General features: G+C 43.4%; 1 protein-coding gene across 1 annotated transcript in view; it reads right to left on the reverse strand.

Moving 5' to 3' along the window:
* The window catches only part of tmem198ab (transmembrane protein 198ab), an 83,864-nt gene extending 63,231 nt beyond the window's left edge, over positions 1-20,633 (reverse strand). Inside the window, exon 1 of the mRNA XM_083633690.1 lies at positions 20,503-20,633. The gene's annotated coding sequence lies outside the window, so the exon portion shown is untranslated. The remainder of the gene's footprint in view (positions 1-20,502) is intronic.
* Between the last annotated feature and the right edge of the window lie 328 nt (positions 20,634-20,961).

Raw genomic sequence — 20,961 nt, forward strand, 5'->3', positions numbered from 1 at the left:
GCCTTTTTTATCAAAAGTCTTGGAGAAAGTAGTTTTTATTCAATTGCAATCATTTTTAGATAATCATGGCATCTATGAAAAATTTCAGTCTGGTTTTAAAGCACGCCATAGCACTGAAACAGCCCTTTTAAGAGTTTTAAATGACCTTCTTCTAACTGTTGATGCCGGAAACTCTGCTGTTCTTGTGCTTTTAGATTTGACCGCAGCTTTCGACACTGTTGATCACAGGATCCTTTTATCTCGCCTTGAACAGTGTGTGGGCATCAGAGGCACGGCCCTTAAATGGCTCCAGTCATATTTGACAGACAGGAGCTTCTCGGTCCATCTAGGAGAACACTCCTCGTCTGCGGCCCCACTTACGTGTGGGGTCCCTCAAGGCTCCATCTTGGGCCCAGTCCTATTTTTATTATATATGCTGTCCCTGGGCTCTATTTTTGACAAACACAATATTCCCTTTCATTGTTTTGCCGACGATATTCAAATTTATATGTCATTAAAGCCACAGTCAAAAGACTCCATGCAGCCTCTGCTGAACTGTCTCAATGATGTTAAATCATGGATGGAGCTGAATTTCCTTAATCTCAATGAAAATAAGACTGAGATTCTTATGTTTGGGCCACCTGACCTTGTGGATGGCTGTGTCAGCACCCTCGGCCCTCTAGCGTCCAAAAATCGGCCCTATGTCAAAAATCTTGGTGTCCTCTTTGACAGCTCTTTTAAATTTGACAAGCAAATTAGCTCGGTAGTTAAAAGCAGTTTCTTCCAGCTAAGACTTTTGGCGAAGGTAAAAGCCTATCTCTCCCCCCAAAATTTTGAACGAATTATCCATGCTTTTATTACGTCTAGGCTGGATTACTGTAATTCTCTGTATGCGGGCCTAGATCAATCATCCCTGCGTCGTTTGCAGTTAGTGCAAAATGCTGCCGCTCGGCTACTAACTGGAAAAAGGAAGCGGGATCATGTGACTCCGTTGTTAGCCTCCCTCCATTGGCTTCCTGTCCGCTTCAGGATTGATTTTAAGACTTTGTTGATTGTTTACAAGGCCTTAAATGGCCTGGCACCTTCCTATATTACAGAACTCCTACACCATCACACTCCAACTAGAGCTCTGAGGTCATCTAACCAGGTGCTCTTGGATGTCCCGAGATCTAGACTAAAAAACAGAGGCGACCGAGCCTTTGCGGTAGCTGCCCCCAAATTGTGGAACAGCCTACCCATCCATATAAGGACTGCGCAAAGCCTTGGAATTTTTAAGTCATTGCTTAAGACCCATCTATTTAAATTAGCCTTCAATTCGGGTTAAGATTGTGCCTATTACGTATATTGCTATGTGTTTTCTTCTTTTATTTTCTACTGTATCAGCTGTCTGTGTATTTGATATTTGCCTGTTCAGCACTTTGGTCAACTTTGGTTGTGTAAATGTGCTATATAAATAAATTTGACTTGACTTGACTTGACTTGACTTGACATTTAAGCAAGCAGGCGATTGTTAGAGCATGTGAAGTTATCTCTGTCCTCCAGGGGGAGCCCATTAATAAGTTCACTGAAAAAGGGACAAATTAATGCTTGTAACGATTGTGCTTAATACACAGAGAGACCCTGTACCTCCTGCCCGGGCTTATTGCACATACTCAAGGTTCAACTTGCTTTAGGATTCAAACCGACAACCTTCCAGTCATTTTAGGTTTCAAACCGACAACCTTCCAGCCGTTTTAGGATTCAAACCGACAACCTTCCAGTCATTTTAGCAGTGTGTTTTTCAGGTTGACGGACAGGAGAGAGACAGATTGAGTGGATGGATTTACAGGTTAGACCAGTGTCCGGTTACTGCACTGCTACCAGAGGGATCAATAGACAACTGAGCACACTCTCATTAACACACAGTACCTTTCTCCACACAGGCTCTTTCACTTTATCCTAAACTGGTTGATTGGTTCTGTGTGTTTTGGTCAATATTAGATCGACCAAACCTGAAAGTTTGTGTCACTTGACAGCTAAAGATTCCAAAAGATCACCTTTTGTGAAATAGCAGACAGTGGCCCCTATCGTTGCATCGGCGTTGTTTCTAGGCCGAGCGCCTGGCGCAGCGCAAATCAGTGGGCGTGGACCAGCGCACTTGATATCGTCGTGCTGGCGCTAAACGCAGCCTAAAGCATTACAACCACGCCTTTTAAGCGTAAAATTATGCACCGTCATGCTCATTGGATAAGTGCAATAAACGAATCGCACGCTTGCCTTTTTAGCTCCAATTCCAGTGGTCCCGCAAAACCTGACGAAAGCCAAGCGCTCTGCCCCCCCCCCCCCCCCCCCTTCATCCAGTCTGTCTGTCTCCATTATAGGCTATTATTCCATATTATTATCAAGTTCAAGTTCAAGTTCAAGTATATTTATTGTCATTGTTAAATTGCTCCAACAACGAGATATAGACAAGCATCTCCCTGAGACGTACAGTGCAACACCAGGTAAAGTGCATCGGCCCAAATAATAAATACATACAATAAATAAATACATTATTCTATAAAGGCATCAGAGTTAGTGACTGTTCAGAAGTGCATGTAAACGGTGAGTCCAGAATGTTGTACAGAGTTCGTGAGCAATGAGTGTGAAACAGTCAGAGTTGGTCAGAGTTCATTGTTCGGGGGGGGGGGGGGGGGGGGGGGGGGGGGGGGCTGTGTTGTGTTTCGAGGGGTAGTGTTTAGCAGGCTGACAGCTTGTGGGAAAAAGCTGTTAAGCATCCTGGAAGTTTTAGAGCGGATGGATCTGTATCTCCTACCTGAGGGCAGGAGGACGAACAGATGATGAGCCGGGTGAGATGAGTCTTTGATGATGCTGTGGGCACGGCGCAGGCAGCGGGAGGAGTAGAGGGAGTGGATGTCCGGGAGCGAGGTCCCAATGATTTTGCCCGCCGTTTTGATGACACGCTGCAGAGCGTGCTGGTCTGCTTTGGTGCAGCTGGAGAACCACACTGACAGACAGTATGTCAGCACGCTCTCGACGGCACATCGATAGAAGTTCACTAGGAGCCTCTGTGGGAGGTTTTCACGCTTAAGTTTCCTTAAGTAGAAGAGGCGTTGCTGTGCTTTGCCAATCATGGCGGTTGTGTTGGCGCTCCAAGACAGCTCCTTTGTGATGGTCAGACCAAGGAATTTAAAAGACGTGACGATCTCCACTGCCTCCCCGTTGATGAACAGGGGGGAGTGGTTGTGGTGGCTTGACTTGCGAAAGTCTATAATCACTTCCTTGGTCTTTTTGGTGTTGAGCTCCAGGTTGAGGCCGCGGCACCATTCCTCCAGCCTCTGAACCTCATTTCTGTAGGCAGACTCGTCGTTGTTAGAAATGAGGCCCAGCACTGTAGTGTCGTCGGCGAATTTGATGATGAGATTGGAAGGGTGGAAGGGGGAGCAGTTGTGTGTGTATGCGTTGTAGAAGGGGCTGAGCACGCAGCCCTGGGGAGCGCCGGTGTTTAGAAACAGAATGGAAGATGAGTGCTTGCCGAGTTTGACATACTGTGAGCGGTTGGATAAGAAGTCCACAACCCAGTTGCAGAGCGAGGTGCTGAGCCCCAGGGCCTGGAGTATGGAGATGAGCTTGCTGGGCCGGATTGTATTGAAAGCCGAGCTGTAGTCGATGAAAAGCAGTCTTACGTAAGAGTTCTTGTGGTCCAGATGTTCTAGGGCGGTGTGAAGAACGATGGCTATGGCGTCGTCAGTCGATCGGTTCTCCCTGTAGGCGAACTGGTGTTGGTCACAGGAGGCTGGCATGATGGCCTTATGCTTCTCAAACCAATCTAACTGCAGTTTAAATAGTGCAAGCATGTAAATAAGCTACACTATAGCAAGATCAAAGTGAAAAGAATGTTCTAAAGGCATCAGCTAGAAAAATATAGCCTATCCCTATATGATGAGATTAATTTTATATTGGTGAAAGTTTGTCCAGAACGATATCGTTTTCTCTCCCCTGCTGCAGGTAGAATGATGCACATAAATATACCCTACATTATGTAAAGTCATTGCATAAATGTGTTTTTATTGTAAAACTAAATGTGAAGTAGGGCCAAGTTATTGGAGCGGACATCACAGTATAGCACATGACAGTAGAAAGCGTTCTGCAGCGTGTTCCGCTGTCACTTATCTAAATCACGTTAAATCGACAAGAGATATATATAGGCCCAGGAGGACATATATGTTTCACATAGGGTGGTGTATTCATTTCGATGTTTCATTTGGTCCAATATTGAAATGTGTACAATTGCAGGTTGTGTTACCATTACACATTAATTTAGATCGACCTTTTATATCTATTTCGCCTCATTTGGTTGCTATTTAGTAGCGAAATGGAGAAGCACAATGCATGCTGGGACAGGCCAGACAACTTACAACTTATTTTTCCTATATGGGAAGTGTGTTGTGCCTGTCTAAGCGAGGGAGTCAGAGAGAGAGAGAGAAGGGTGACAGAGAAGAGGCAGAAGAGCACTGGCGCACTGAATAGGCCTGGTTTCAGAGAGAGACAGAGAAGGGTGACAGGGGAGAGGCAGAAGAGCACTGGCGCACTGAATAGGCCTGGTTTTCAAAGGCGCAAAGCGCTAAATTTACGCCAGGTGCGAAGATATCAGTACGCCGAGATTTAAGGCCGACACGCCCACTTTGGCCCATTCTGGGACTGTGCCACGCCCATTCGGCCTAAAGCGCATTTGGCAGCGTAAAGCCATATTGATATCGTCCCAAAACAGGCGCAAGGCACGTTTTTTTGCGGTTAAGGCCCGTTTTAGCGCCGAAGGCCTGTGGGAGAATAGGGCCCAGTATCTCTACATGCATGAATGACCATATGTGTATTTAGTATTTTTCCAAACCTCTGCTCTGTGAGGTCCCCAGAAGTTCAGAACCTGAGGCTGGATTCACAAAACTATAGATTTTTTGTTAAGCGAGAAGATATTAGGAAGTTCACCAATATTTTATTTTTGTTTAAAGTTTTGTCTCATCTCTTACTCCTGTTGCAGTGTTTACCAATACAATAGCTAAGCTGACAGGAAATAGTTTAAAACTGTTCCCTAGCAACACAATTCTGTCAAAACCATAGATGGTTTTTAGTGATGGTAATGTAAACAAGCAAAAAAGAGGGATTTTCCTCCCAAGCTGCAACACTGAGTGACTAGATTTATGGTTTATGCTTCTTTTCATGAGACAGGCACACAAAAAAGTCGGACAATCTAAGCTTATAGTTTAACAATAAAATATCTAGCTTAAAATGTAAGATACAGTAAGTAAAACTATTTGAAATATTAGTATTTACTTAATGGCATGGCATTTAAGCGAATTAGTTTAGAGGCTTACCTTTTCACTGCAACAATTATAAGATCAGGTTATCATAAAGGAATGAAAAAGGTAGAAAGAACAAATTTGAGAATTTTGCTATCAGAAATCTAATTTATTTGTTTGTGTGTGTGTGTGTGTGTGTGTATGTATGTATGTGTGTGTGACGTGTGTGTATATTGTGTATTTGTGTCTATGCAGGCATGCACATACTGTATGTGTGTATGTGTAGTATGCTTATGTTTGCATGTATTTGTGTACATGTGTAATTTGTGTATATGTATGTCATTTATATTTGTGTATTTACATGCTCTTATTTTCTTGCTATTTAATCTCTATTTCTTGTCTATAAAACAACTGTGAACTGTCCTGGTATCAGTTGTGCTGTATAAATAAAATTTGACTTGACTTTTGTAGGTTTTTTTCCCCTTGGGAAGCAAAATAAAAATCGAGAGAATTGAGAAAATGAAGAAAATACTTAAAGGGGGACTTGGCCGTGACATAACAGACAACCACATTTTGGCATTTTGGAGGGCAAAAAAAAGCAGGTTTGAACCCATAGAGGGCACTTTGCTGCCTGAAAATGATACACTTTGTACAATTGTAACAGATTGGTCTCAAATGTGGAGATTTTGACCAGAATCCTTCACATACCACACCAAAAGCCATATTGGTTAAAATCTGGAGGGAAAAAAAGTGTTTTGGGGATTAGTCCTGCTTTAACTATTTTGATGAATAACAACAACTATTCTTAACTTATACACTTATATATATTTTGTCCTAAGAGTGTTTTGTGAATCTGGCCGCATGGGAATAATACAATTGCTGTTCTACACTTGCAGATTTTCCAGACCTGCATAATGTCTCTGTGCTTATCAGTTGATATGAACGCTACAACAGGCGGAAAATTCTGCCTTTTCACATGAGACTCGGACAGATAGCATGTGTGTGTGCGTGTGTGTGTGCATGCGTGTGTCTGTGTGTGTGTGTGTGTGCGCGCGCGTGCGTGCGTGTGCCTGTGTGTGTGTGTGTGCATGTGTGTGTGTGTAGGTGTGTTTGTGTGCGTGCGTGTGTGTGTGAGGGGGTTGATAGTGGACGATGAATGCGGCGGGCTGCTGTCAGCGAGCACAGAGATGCTGTCTCGTCTCTGTTGACCTACTAAGCAGATACACAAAGCAAGCGACAGACATGTTTTATCAAGCTGCAACTTCTAGCTTCTGTTGACATTTAAAGGAGAAATCTTCCCAGTTAGGCCTGGGCGATATGGGCAAAAAAATCATATCTCGAGTCGGTATTTTTAGGCTGAATGGCGATACACAATATCTATCTTGGTATTTTTCTACAAAGTGGGCTAAATGTTCAGTTCTAACTAAGTCAAAGCCACATGTACGGTGTCACAAGCACTCAATATCGATATTGCAAAAATATTGTAGGGGTGACTATTGGTGCTTTCACAAAATATTTGAAGATAAAAAGATACAAAGATGCAACAATGAATGAATGACACTCTCCACTTGATACAGTAATCTACTCTAGCGAGAGAGAGAAAAGGAAAAACAATATATAAAATATAATATAAATAATATATATAATATAAAGCATTACCAATCTAGCTAGCTGTTTTTGTAAAACAAACTACCGTGTTGCATGAGACTTGATTATTTTACTTGACTTTACTTTACTTTATTTCATTTGGCAGACGCCTTTCTCCACATAAAAACAAGCATAGATCATGTAACATACATAGTGGAAAGCAGAGATAATGAAAAAGATTGTTTCAAACAGTTGACAGTTTGTGGAAAAAAAACAAGTCCGTGGGCAGCATATAAGGGAGATGAAGAAGTAAGGTTAGGGGGAGGTAAAATGGAGAGAAAAGAGAGAATTTTTGAATTGCTTTGTGAAAATGTTGAGTTCCATGAAAATTATGTTTCATGCAATTTGCAACCTGAAGTTTCATGGTGTAAAGCCAGCCTAAGAAGATATCTAGTCTCATCATGTCACCATATCGATAATATTGATTATTGCCCAGCCCTACACTGTTTTAATTTATTTTCTTGGTGAACCCACTTTCCCTCAACCTGCCTCATCTGCAGTTGGTGATTGCCTACATTTCCCAGAATGCCTTTCCATCACCCCAGAAAACAGGCCTGAACTTGTTGCATTCAGCTGTGGGTACATCAAAAGTGAGTCGTGTGATCCTTAACTATCCTCAAAACACTCAACCTGTCTCTCTCTCTGTCAAATTGCATTTTGGGCTCTCTCTCAGAGCCTAAAATTAATTATGCAAACTGGGGGGAATTCCTTCCTTATGTTTTCAGATAGGGGGATTTATAGACTTTGGGGGGGATTTATTTCCCCAGATGATAGGATAACCGATAAATATCTGTTTCTCTTGTCCGATAATCGATAATATTTTCACATTTTTGTATTTAAAAAAATTAAGTTATTGACCTGTAGTTTATGCACACCTGAGTCTAAATTACTGGTGGCTTTTGTCATTGTGTTTTATCTGCAGACCAAGCAGCCATAGGCTTCCGGTTCTATCAAAGCCTTTATTTTTTGTATGAGTGATACACTTTATATCAGAAGTGTTTTTTGTTTTGTGTTCACAATAGTGATATCAGTTAGATTTGGTTAGGTCAGAGCTATGGAATATTAAATAATCCATCTTTGCTCACTCCATCTGTCTTTCTTACTGTCATGTTACTGGGAACTAAACCTGGGGCTGTCTATTTGAATTTTGCATTGGGGACGATTTCAGACGGAAGCCCGTCTTTATTGTCACACGAACACTACAACACATGCATGCGGCCACAACACACACTCATGCTGACGGTTGCCGGTGAAATATGTCCTCTGCATTTGACCCATCCAGGCTTGTCCTTTCCTCCAGGGGGCAGGCCAGGAGCAGTGGTCGCTTTTTCTTTCCAGCGCCCGGGGACCAACTTCAGATGTTGTCGTTACTGGTCGGATGACAATCTTCTGCATGTTTTTAGTGCAGGGTTATGTACGGAGGAACCCCCTGGGGGGTACGGGGAGAACATGCAAACTCCACACAGAAAGGCCCTTTCGACGAGATAGCCCACCTGGGCAGTAGGCACTGAAGATATGGGGGGGTCACAACTCCAGCACCCACAGCGTCCCAGGCGAGAATCGAACTCAGGACCTTCTAGCTGTGAGACGACAGCGCTACCGACTGCGCCACCGTACCCCATGTCTGTCATGTTACTGGGAACTAAACCTGGGGCTGTCTATTTGAATTTTACATTGGGGACAGTTATATTTAAAGGGATACACCAACATTTTGGGGGATTCGCCTATTTGCCATATTGCTGACAGTAAATGGAGAATGTGGAGCGTCACTGTGCGTGCCCTACAAAGAGCAGTACAGCCCTGGCTGCTACTTAGCTTAGCGCTACAATGGTAGTGCTGCCTACTCCCGTTCAGTCGCCCAAAATACACATTCCAACAGTGCCAGAAACACACACATGTTGTGACTCGTGTTGTACTCACTACGCGATAAAATAATAATCCAAAGTTACTGGAAACGGTCATTTTTTAAGTAAATCCACACACCCAGAACTAACAAAGATTAACCAAACTAACCAAGAGTAACTGAAGTTACTTCCTCATTTGCCATGCCCATGAGGCACATGCGCTGTACTGATGACTGCACACAGCGCATGTGCGCCTCAAATATGCAGGAATTAGGCTTGCCGCGATATTAGGTGTTACCGGTGTTACACGGTGGGTAGCCTTACACCGATTACATAACATGCCCACCGGTAACACCTTCAACTCCACCCGCTAGTGACAGTTTCAGCATGCGCTCAGCTGCGCTGGTGTATATTACAAGCGCTCCCTCCTATCCTGGCTGTCTGAGTGTGGCTGTACTGTTCCTCGTATCTCTCTGGTTAGACATACCAGCAAGTAGGGCATTCACAGACTAGTCGACTAGTCGACTAGTAAAACCACTAGTCGACACTGTGCTTAGTAGTCGACTAGTCGTTTTAGCAAAAAAAAAAAAAAAAAAAAAATTTTTTTTTTTTTTTATCTTTAAGAAAGAACATACATGGACTATCATATCCCATATCCCCCACAAAGAACATCAAAACACAACAAAACAAAACAAGAAAACTGCATAAGTTACACAATAATCCAAGAACAAACAAGACTATTGGACAAACAACCAAACAAAAACAATGCATTCAAAGTAAATACATAGATCTTGCCCTGTTGGCAGCTAGGAAATGCATAGCTTTAAATTGGAAACCATCCAATCCCCCAGCTGTAGTTCACTGGTGGAATGAACTCTCAAGCTACCATACGTTGGATAACATTTACTACAAGAGCAAAGGCAGATTCTTAGACATCCCCAAAATATGGCAACCACATACAGAGTTTGACTTTAAGAACTTTTTACCCCAGTGTCATTAGGCTTATCAGGATAGGAGCTGAATGCATTGTTTTTGTTTGGTTGTTTGTCCAATAGTCTTGTTTGTTCTTGGATTATTGTGTATCTTATGCAGTTTTCTTGTTTTGTTTTGTTGTGTTTTGATGTTCTTTGTGGGGGATATGGGATATGATAGTCCATGTATTGTATGTCGTGTAAATACCTCATGTTCTTTCTTAAAGATTAAAAAAAAAAAAAAAAACGGTTAGTCGACTAGTCGACTACCTTTAGGGACGACTAGTCGACTAGTAAAATTCACTAGTCGTGAATGCCCTACCAGCAAGTAACGTTAGTTGTACATGTTGTGAACACAATCCCCCCTCATAGACATGTAGGTAAGACCCTTATCTAAGCCTGTGTGTATTCTCTTGCAACTGCCATTTCTGGAAATGTGGTTTTAACAGAGAAAAATCTCCGCTAGGATTGATGCTAATATGTTAGCTAAACCTCCGCTAACATTGATGGTAATAATTAGCATTGATGACTTAGCTGTGATAAAAGCACATGCTACTCAGCTATCGTCATTGCCTGGCTTACTGCTGCTTGCTGGTCACGTTAATCCCATGGCCAGAAGAAATCACCAGATTTGTGGCTAATGACGTTAGTTTCTTTTCTCCAGGAAGAGATCTGTCCCCAGTGTTTAACGTTATGTGAGGCTGACAGACAGCGCTCACAACAGCGCGCAGCAGCAGGGATGGGAGGGGCTGACTGACTGGGGAGTGGGGGAGAAACATGGGGTAGAAAGGACTGTGTGCAAAGTAGCCTAATTTATAGACCGACAAACGTAACTGCTCCAAACCATTCTCTGTGGTTAACCTGACATCCGCTTGCATTGGTGACTATCTTGACGGGTGTGACTGAGAGCAGTTAAATTAAAACTCTGGACCGTGAGGACTGCTGAGCAGCTCTGGAGTCTGTTTTTTGTTTTTTTTACACGGTGTAACCGGTAACACCGGTGCTGACACGTGTTTATTACCCGGTGGGAAAATGTCAACGCCGTGGCATTCCTAGCAGGAATTGACAAAAATATGCGCGATAGCCGCAATCCCGTGCCAAATGTTAAGCCCTGTCTCTCCTGCTGCTGTAGATGGACTTCTCCCTGTATGATGGTTGAACGTCTCTCTGTGCAAAATGGCGGCTCTAGAAAGAAGCCCTCACTCTTTAGCCGTTTTCCCACATGCGTACCGGAAAATTACCTGTAAGTCAATATCGGACATTTCCCTGAATTTCCCTTCACACCTTCACGCTCGCATATGGGAATCTAGCAGCGAAATTGCCTGTATGTTGGGGGGCGGGGGGAGGGGGGAGCTTATTTGGGGGGTCGGCAAAACTCGAAATAAGTTCGCTTGTCACACAATAAATCACACTCGTTTGACTTAAGAGCAGCGTCAAGCCGCCAGCGTAATAAACACAGCCGATTTCCCCCCTCCCTGCTCGAGAGAGGCCAGTCCTTCACTCAGTCCTCCGCACTTGGCAGCAGCCACACACACAGGACAGACACAGCGAGAATGGCAGAGGCTTGAGCTGCCCAACGCTTGTATGTATGTAGAGAAAGCAAATGCACGAAGCGAAATGTGGAAGTAGTTTGCTTTGATGTGCGCGAATGATTAGATGATGCACTTTGAAGAAGTTGGGATCCATGTCTGAGAGAAATAGTTGCTGGTTCGATGTTTATCCGTTCACCTGCGTCGCGTTGAAGCAGACTGGCTTCGTTTGATGTGTCCGGGCTTGCCTTCGCCTTCGGAAATCAGCACGCCCACACATTTCGCCAGTTTGTTTTAATGTGCGCGAATGATTAGATTATGCCCGCTGGAACATTAAGCAACTGTGTAGGCTACACCTCGCCCATGAGAGAAGGACCAGTGTCGCGGAAAATGACTGGACCCGTTTCCCACTTGTGTACCCTTAAGAGCATACCGCTCTTCTGACTGGCTCGAAACTGGTGAAATGTCCGCCACGACGGGGTCGCGCTTATACCGGCACAACGACTTTCCCACATGCAGGCATTACACCACGTTCCGGTCATTTAGCGGTACAAAGCGCATGTGATTCTGAGGGACTGACACCAAAACCTGACATTTACCAAAGATGTTTTACATCCTAAAACATTTTCTCATATCAAACTCCATTGCAGCTGCACTGGAAATATACTGAATGTGTGACGTCACCTCGTCTATGATTGGACAATTATCCACAAAAAAATACAACAAACAACCAAATGGACCCAGAAATGCGTTAAAGTAAAGGATTGTTGCTTTTATATGCTGATTGTTACGATTGAGACAGAGATGGGGAGATTAATTACTGTCCTCTACATGTTCACTTCAGACTAGACAAGACACTGGTCTAGACTGAACGGGTTATGCTGGTTATGTTTTCATGCCACAAAGACACAAACAGAAACTCATCAGGTCCTCAGACCTTCTCTTATTAGTGTGTTGTTGTTAATATCTAATGCTTATTTTCATTATATCGATCGATCAATCCAGTGATCCTCAAACACGGACCCACATTTGGTGATATTTTCTCTCAAACACAAATCTGAGACTATTTTTACTGGTATGATCACCCCCAGCACCGCACCCCCCTCAATGACCCCTGGTGGTCCCCAGACCCACGGATTAGCCTATAAAATGTAAAGAAAATAATGACAAATGTCCATCACAAGAACGAGAACATAAAGTGATTCTTCACATTGCACACTTTGTATTTTTACTTGATAAATGACTAAAAGAATGGATTGTCAAAATTGTAATCGCTCAATCTTCTGTCATCGGCTAACTTTTATTTTATTTGTTTATTGAACAGGGACAAATGCATTGAACATTATTTCATATGACCTACAAAACAGATGTCATGCATACCGGTTTTTAGCCAAGGCTAATTTGCAACACCTGTCCCTGGTTAGGCCTTTACTATTAAAACAAAAGTTCAAGAGAAAAATTAAAACAGTACCAAAACGTTAAAAACGAACCATATAAAACAGAACAAAATAAAGACAAAAACAAAAAGCAAAAACACAAAACAAATAAGGACAGAAAACTAAAATAGTACAATACTAAAAGTCAATGTTGTTCTGCGTTTCGCTGTTCTACAGTTCCCGCTTGCTGCACCCCTAGTTCTAATACCACCGTCTTGTTTGTTTATTAACTGGCAAAGTATCTCTGGAGCATTGATTAATTAATTAATTGATTAATCGACATAATTTCAGCGCTAATGAGGAGATCACAGTGGTCAGAACAGACACCTATGATATGAATAATCACTCTTGGACATTCTCTAAATGGGATAATCTCCAGTGGATTAGACTATAATGATATTAAACCCATCCTCATTTTACTGCTGACCCCTTCGGGGACCCCTGTGAGACCTCAGACCCACTTTGGGAACCTCTATCTGGACATAACGGGAGTGTAAGCATCACTGAACACAACATCTTCATCCTCTCATGCATCCACTGCTGCTGTAACAGGAGGTGAGAGAATCTGACCAGGATGATCAGCCCGGTCGCTAGAATAAAACGTTGGCATTGTTTCTGCAATCAACGGATACATAGAATATAAAGGTTTCTGAACCAAAAATACATTGCATATCGCAGCGGTCTTCAACCTTTTTCGGCCCAATGACTCCTTGGTTGAGGTAGAGAAACATTGCAGGGACTAGGAATAGTGTTTGATCCCAACATGTTCAAGTTAGTCTCGCTTGCCAGCCTCCCCTCCCTTCCGGGAGAGGAGTCTGGCAGCGCTGATCTGCATTTTGGAATTGCAGAAAAAATGCTCTGTTTGGTTTAACCATTCACACTCGTCTTGGGCAGCGCTTAGCGGCAGTGCCCTTGGAAAATAGTTTCCAACAATCAAAATTTTCATCAAAACTTTGATGAGCTTTTATGCCACCCTAATCCGCGTGTATGCATGAACCATCCGCCCGCCATAAATCCGCGCAAATTATTTCCTACTATATATAGATCCGTGCCCGCCGTGCACCCGACATTTCACAACACTATAAAAAAGAGCGCATTGGGGAGACGTACATACGGTTTCTGCTGCCGTCGGTGCGATCACTGCAGTCCAGGACTCCAAACTCCAAACTTCCATGCTGTATTATGTCCCGTCAGCACTTGCCCTCATGTAGCTTACTAGACTAACAAACGCTATAGCTTTAAGTTTAGTTTACTGGATTGCCTCATCGTATTGAGAGCCAAAGTGAAACATCACTTCCTGCTTTCTCCCTGTACCAGCGCTACGAAAAATATGAATGGCGGTGGACGGAGAATAAGGTTACTTTTTTGATCCAGTTTGAATTGTGCCACGGGGTGCCAACGCCAATTTTGTCAATTTAAAACGTAACTTTGCATGTCAAGAAAGTCGCAGTTTGTCGCCAAACTGTTGCACTAGAAGTTATAAATCAGAAAGACTACATACACTGTCGCCTAAGTGACGTCACTTTCTCTACCGGCAAAGCTGAAGACCAGCGACATGACACGAGCTTCCACAAGCTATGTAGTTTTTATACGAAACTAACCCCTACGTTTCAGTTTGACGACAAACTGTGACTTTCTTGACATGCAAAGTTACGTTTTAAATTGACAAAATTAGCGTTGCCACCCCATGGCACAATTCAAACGGGATCAAAAAAGTAACCTTATTCTCCGTCCACCGCCATTCATATTTTTCGCAGCGCTGGTACAGGGAGAAAGCAGGAAATTACGTTTCAGTTTGGCTCTCTATCCACCTTATTTTTGAATGCCCTACTGTAAAAAATAATTGTGCGTACAAGGTCCGGTTTAATGTGACTATTGCTGCAGCTTGCCATTTCCTAATGTATTCTACTTGATTTGAAAAGATGGTTGCCTACACTCAGTCTCTTGTACCCTGGCTGAATTGAACATAACCTGGTCAATAAGTATGTAACATACAAAATAAAACAACCCGTAATATCTTAATTTTATGTAGAATGCAGAGGACATGTAACTGTTTAGTTAAACTTGCATTCCAGGAATATTGTGCTCTTAAGATGACGTTAGTGGCTCGAGTCTGTTTCGTCCTGAAACCCACACGCTTTGCGGTGGTGGTTTTAGCGTAACCTATGTGCGATTCGAGGCGTAAAGTATGTGCGTTTTAGCGTAACTTATGTGGGATTCGAGGCGTAACGTATGTGGGGTTTGGCGTAACCTATGTGCGATTCGAAATAACGTATCCGAGATAGAAAACGTTATGAATATAGCCACGTTATAAACAACAAACTAACGCCGGTGATCCGTATGGAAACAGTGTTACTCGAAATGGTTAATATTGGCCACAGCAGGCGATTACCCATGAATGCACTGCGCTCTTAAAGGGATATTTATCGACAAGATTTTTGCCAAGCTGGACCTGATTAGTGATTTGCTCCGTTCGCCCAGACGGGTGTCAAGCTGTCAGCAACAAGGCTGGGAGGATCATACCGGAAGAAGCACCCATCAGCAGATCAGGCAAAAATGGCCGCCAAAAATAAGGTGGATAGGAAAATACGAACGCATCTTCTCTTTCCAACGCGTATTTAGTGGAGACTCCTGTGAGGTTCTGGTGACATCATCTGGTGACCATATATGGAGCAAGAGAGGAGGCATATCCCTTCAACGTAGCGCATGGCAAAAATGAAGCTTAAAATACGTTCATAGACTAGAGAACGTAATTAATATAAATTTGCCTCATTAATGATACATCATTTCACCCACCCGCAACTAGGGGTGTCAAAAATAATTGATTATAAGATGCATCGCGATTCTGCATTGATTCACAAATGTCAGAAATCGATTATAAAAAAATAAAAATAAAAAAGAAATTATAATCAAATAAAATATAATGGAAGTACATGCAGTTGTTTATTATGCCTCCGCCGGCGATAGCCAGGCCGAAGGCATTATGGATCCGGGTTGTCCGTCCGTACGTACGTACGGCCGTCCGTCCGTCCGTCCGTCCGTACGATGTTTGTTAACGCGATATCTGAGGAACGCCTGGACGGAATTCCATCAAATTTGCCTCAAACATCGACTTACACTCAAGGATGATCTGATTAGATTTTGGTGGTCAAAGGTCAAAGGTCAAGGTCACTGTGACCTCTCAAACGCCATTTTCAAGCTTGTTAACGCGATATCTCAGGAATGCCTTTACGGAATTTAATCAAACTTGTCTCAAACATTGACTTGGACTCAAGAATGAACTGATTACATTTTGGTGGTCAAAGGTCAAAGGTCAAGGTCACTATGACCTCTCAAACGACATTTTCCAGCTTGTTAACGCGATATCTGAGGAACGCCTGGACGGAATTTCATCTAATTTGCCTCAAACATCGACTTAGACTCAAGGATGATCTGATCAGATTTTGGTGGTCAAAGGTCAAGGTCACTGTGACCTCTCAAACGCCATTTTCAAGCTTGTTAACGCCATATCTCAGGAATGCCTTTACGGAATTTAATCTAACTTGTCTCAAACATTGACTTGGACTCAAGGATGAACTGATTACATTTTGGTGGTCAAAGGTCAAAGGTCAAGGTCACTGTGACCTCTCAAACGCCATTTTCCAGCTTGTTAACGCGATATCTGAGGAACGCCTGGACGGAATTTCATCAAATTTGCCTCAAACATCGACTTAGACTCAAGGATGATCTGATTCGATTTTGGTGGTCAAAGGTCAAAGGTCAAGGTCACTGTGACCTCTCAAACGCCATTTTCAAGCTTGTTAACGCCATATCTCAGGAATGCCTTTACGGAATTTAATCAAACTTGTCTCAAACATTGACTTGGACTCAAGGATAAACTGATTACATTTTGGTGGTCAAAGGTCAAGGTCACTGTGACCTCTCAAACGCCATTTTCCTGCTTGTTAACGCCATATCTCACGAATGCCTTGACGGAATTTCATCAAATTTGCCTCAAACATCGCCTTACACTCAAGGATGATCTGATTAGAGTTTGGTGGTCAAAGGTCAAAGGTCAAGGTGAGCTCTCAAACACCATTTTCAAGCTTGTTAACGCGATATCTCAGGAATGCCTTGACGCAATTTAATCTAACTTGTCTCAAACATCGACTTCGACTCAAGGATGAACTGATTACATTTTGGTGGTCAAAGGTCAAGGTTAGAGATGCTGCGATCCGATCATGTGATCGGATATCGGCGCGATATCAGCCAAAAAACATGGATCGGATCGGATCGGATTCCAGCGAAAATGACCGATCCAAGGCTCCGATATAAGCACTCCATTCCATGACTCCGCTCCAGGATTTCTATCCAGCATGCAGCAGCAGCAGCAGCAGCAGCAGCAGCACACAGAGGCCGCGTTGAGCCTAGGATGGCCAGGGCCAAAACGTCAGACACACCCGTCCTTAACCTATGTGCGATTCGAAATCACGCGTCCGCACCATAGACTGGCAAACATGGCCGTCCCCAGTGTGGCTGTCTGACAGTTTCAAATTATAACAAAACAACCACTATTGCAATTTGCAATACATGTCCCGCAAGGTTTCTGAGATTAGGGGAAAGTCTGAGCTGGCGTTACGCTAAACCAAACGTGGGGATGAGGCAGCGGATTTGTTTTGGCGTTAACGTTAGCTGTTGTGATGATGGCTAACGGGGCTAACGTTAGCTAGCTGGTTAGGCTATCTAGTTGCAGGGCAGCGCTCCACAAGCTTGTTGTGACCAAAACCCCCGCATTTAAAGCATTTCATACTCCCAGAGCTGGCGTAAACCATAGAGAACCTCATGCATTAGCCTACTCAAAATGAAACGTCCAGGGTTTGTGTCTCCAAAATCAACTAACGTTAACGTTACATGCAAGCTAACGTAGCTAGCTGCGGAGCACTCGATCTATAAGGAAAACGAATGCGCACATAGCCTACATAATTGTCAACATCACATACATGTATTTTCTTTAATCTAGACTACAGGCATCATTTTTCAGTCAAAAGTGAAACGACACAGATATGATGGCGTATAGTGAGGCTTTCCATGCCTCACTATAGAACTGGCCCCATGCAAAATTCAGACCGCTTATATGTTGCCGTCATGCCAATAAGAAAGCAGCTAGGCTTTCGGTTCTATAAAAGCCATTATTTTTTGTATTGACTATTGAGTGATACACTTTACAAAAAAAATATATTATATCACAATAGTGTTGTCAGATTTGCTTAGGTCAGAGCTATGGAATTTTAAATCATCCATCTTTGCTCACAACATTTGCCCTTTCTTTCTTCTTCTTTTTTACCCCAGGTGTGCATAAAATACAGGTTAAGAACTTATGGAAAAGTCATGGAAATGAATTAGATGAACTAAATCGTTTACATACTATATTACCAAAGCACACACATACTAACCCTAAAAATGTTTGTTGCCTGCTAGCTATCAGACAGCATAGAGAGACTTAAATATGTGCTGTATCGGTATCGGATCGAAATCGGTATCGAATCGGGTATCGAAATTTGATCGGAATCGGATCGGTTTTGAGCTAAAATATCGAAATCGGATCGGAATTGAAAAATCTCGATCGCAGCATCTCTAGTCAAGGTCACTGTGACCTCTCACACACCCAATTTCCAAGCTCTGTAACGCAACATCACAGGAGCGCCTTGACGGAATTTCTTCCAATTTGCCTCAAATGGCGATTTGGACTCAAGAATTAACTAATGGCGGAGGCATAAGTCCGCGTTGCGGTCGTTCTAGTTTTAATTATGGATCATAATACAATGCAATTCCAAATGCACTTTTATTTTAAAAGTAGCCACAGTGAGAAAAAAGAAAGTGAGAAAAAATAAATCCTGTATTGCGGAAAAAAGTGAGATGCATCGATAATCGTAATCGAATCGAATCGTAGCCCTCTGAATCGTAATCGAATCGAATCGTGAGGCCAGTGAAGATTCACAGCCCTACCCATCCGCTATTAATCAGAATGTTAATTTTTATGATCCGCCCTGCGCATATCCGCGGTCAGCGTGGTTATAACTGCGGCCCGCGGATCACTAGTGTGTAGTGACGAGCTAGCGTGTAGGTTTCTGCCGTTAGCTTGCTAGCTAGTTAGCGTTGTTGTTTTCACTTCGGTGGCCGGGGACATTTACAACGACACACAGGGAGGAGGGAGCGGAAGCCACTCTGATTGGCATGGTCGGAGCCAATGTCAGAGCTTGTAAGCGGGGAGGGGAAATCCGAATGGGAGAGCAGCTGTACTAGCCAGCAGCCTGTTTCCATGCAGCCAGACTCCTCTCACGGAAGGGAGGGGAGGCTGGCAAGCGAGACTATGTTCAAGTCTAGGCTACATTTCAACTAAAGTTTGGGATACACCACTTTTTTTTAAGTTTAGCTCATTTGCCACATCCCCCCCACATAGCCAAGATACTCCCTGCCTTTACCGGCATTGTCCAAGCAGTATACAGTGAGATACAGTCGTGAAGTTAGTAGCTAATTATCGCCATAGAATGGAGGCCAATGGTATCGCTGTTAAAAATCCGCTAAAACACACATCTCACGGCGCTAAAATACATGTTGTGCTTCGGGGAGTCACCTCACGATGAAATATCAATCCAAAATGCACATAGCGGTGTTTTTGAAGGAAAATAGACAGATGGCACTACTTTCCAAACATGGCCGCCGGGCACCTGCGCACTGATCTCACACAGCGCCTCAAGCACCATGGAAACCAATGTAACCAAAACAAAGGACAACTACGATAACTACTAATCATGGCGGACTTCGTGAGAGAGGATGATGACGATTACTACTGGACAAACCAAGACCCCGAAGCTTATCTATTTGAACCAGAATATACTGAGGAAGAACTACAGGCTTTAGAAGCAGAGCGGGCAAGACGAGAGGCTGAGGCAGCCGAACAGCCGGGCAGCCGAGGGGAGAGAACGAACCGGGATGGACTGGTGGTGTAGATGTGGAGCATGCCGGCTGTCTATTTTCCTTCCAAAAACACCGCTACGTGCATTTTGGATTGATATTTCATTGTGTGGTGAGTCCCCGAAGCACAACATGTATTTCAGCGCCGTGAGATGTGTGTTTTAGCGGATTTTTAACAGCGATACCATTGGCCTCCATTCTATGGCGATAATTACTAACTTCACGACTGTCTCACTGTATACTGCTTGGACAATGCCGGTAAAGGCAGGGGGTATCTTGGCCATGTGGGGGGGATGTGGCAAATGAGCTAAACTTCAAAAAAAGTGGTGTATCCCTTTAAGCATAACCCAAACATCTATAAGTTGTTCTAGGCCTAAATTAGACTAGCCTACTTTCATAAACATAAATTAGGCTACTGCCGTTAAAGTTGTTTTATTTGTGTAAAGCGTACATGCAAACGCAGTGAGGTTTTCAAATTAACTGCCAGATTTGTTTTTACATTTACATTGAGATTATAGGTTTGCAGAAACGTAAAATGCCGCATTTTAGAAAGAAACGTAAAATGCCGACGTTATTTTGTTTCAAATTTACGTTGAGATAGTAGCCTCTCCCTGGTTGCCAACGTTTTATTCTGGCGACTGGGTTGGGATGATCGACCCATGATGCGGTCAGACATCTTCAACCTCCCCGTCCATTCCCACAATGACCCCAATCAAGCCAAATATAAGCTAATAAACACGACCGGCCGGTCACATCCCCATCACTCGTTCCATTTATAGCAATAGAGGTTTCTGAAAGCAGATGTGTCTGTGTTATTATTATGGGATGTGTGTGTAGCTCTCGAGACAAAAGAGACGCGGACTCACCATCGCAAAAGCTCAGCATCGTGCCGCCGCCGACAGGTTGACGCGCCTCCGCATCATCCTCTTCCTCCCCGACAGGTTGGAAGCTGCGCACCGAGCGTCTTCACCATTTGCCCCGTTAACTCCCTGTCGGCGGGCGGTGTTTGTCTACAGTGCGACCGCACTGCTCGTCCAAATAAAACAATAACAACACTGTAAAGAAGGAGGAAATATCAACCTGCCTGACAGATAAAGCACCGTGTGTGTAGGCTATGTGTTGTCAGCAGGCTCTGAGGATGAGGGTTACGTGCTGCTGCTGCTGCTGCTGCTGGCGTGCTGCTGCTGCCTACATGTCTAGCCTGGCGCAAGGCAAGCTCAGCTCTGGCCTGGCTGCATAAAGTTAGCAGCAGAATCATTAGGGACTTTTACGGTCAGAAATGTTCAAAATAAAAGCTTTCATTCATACTCGATACACAAATTGAA

Source organism: Poromitra crassiceps (assembly GCF_964638095.1).
Source record: "Poromitra crassiceps genome assembly, chromosome: 3".
NCBI lineage: Eukaryota > Metazoa > Chordata > Actinopteri > Beryciformes > Melamphaidae > Poromitra > Poromitra crassiceps.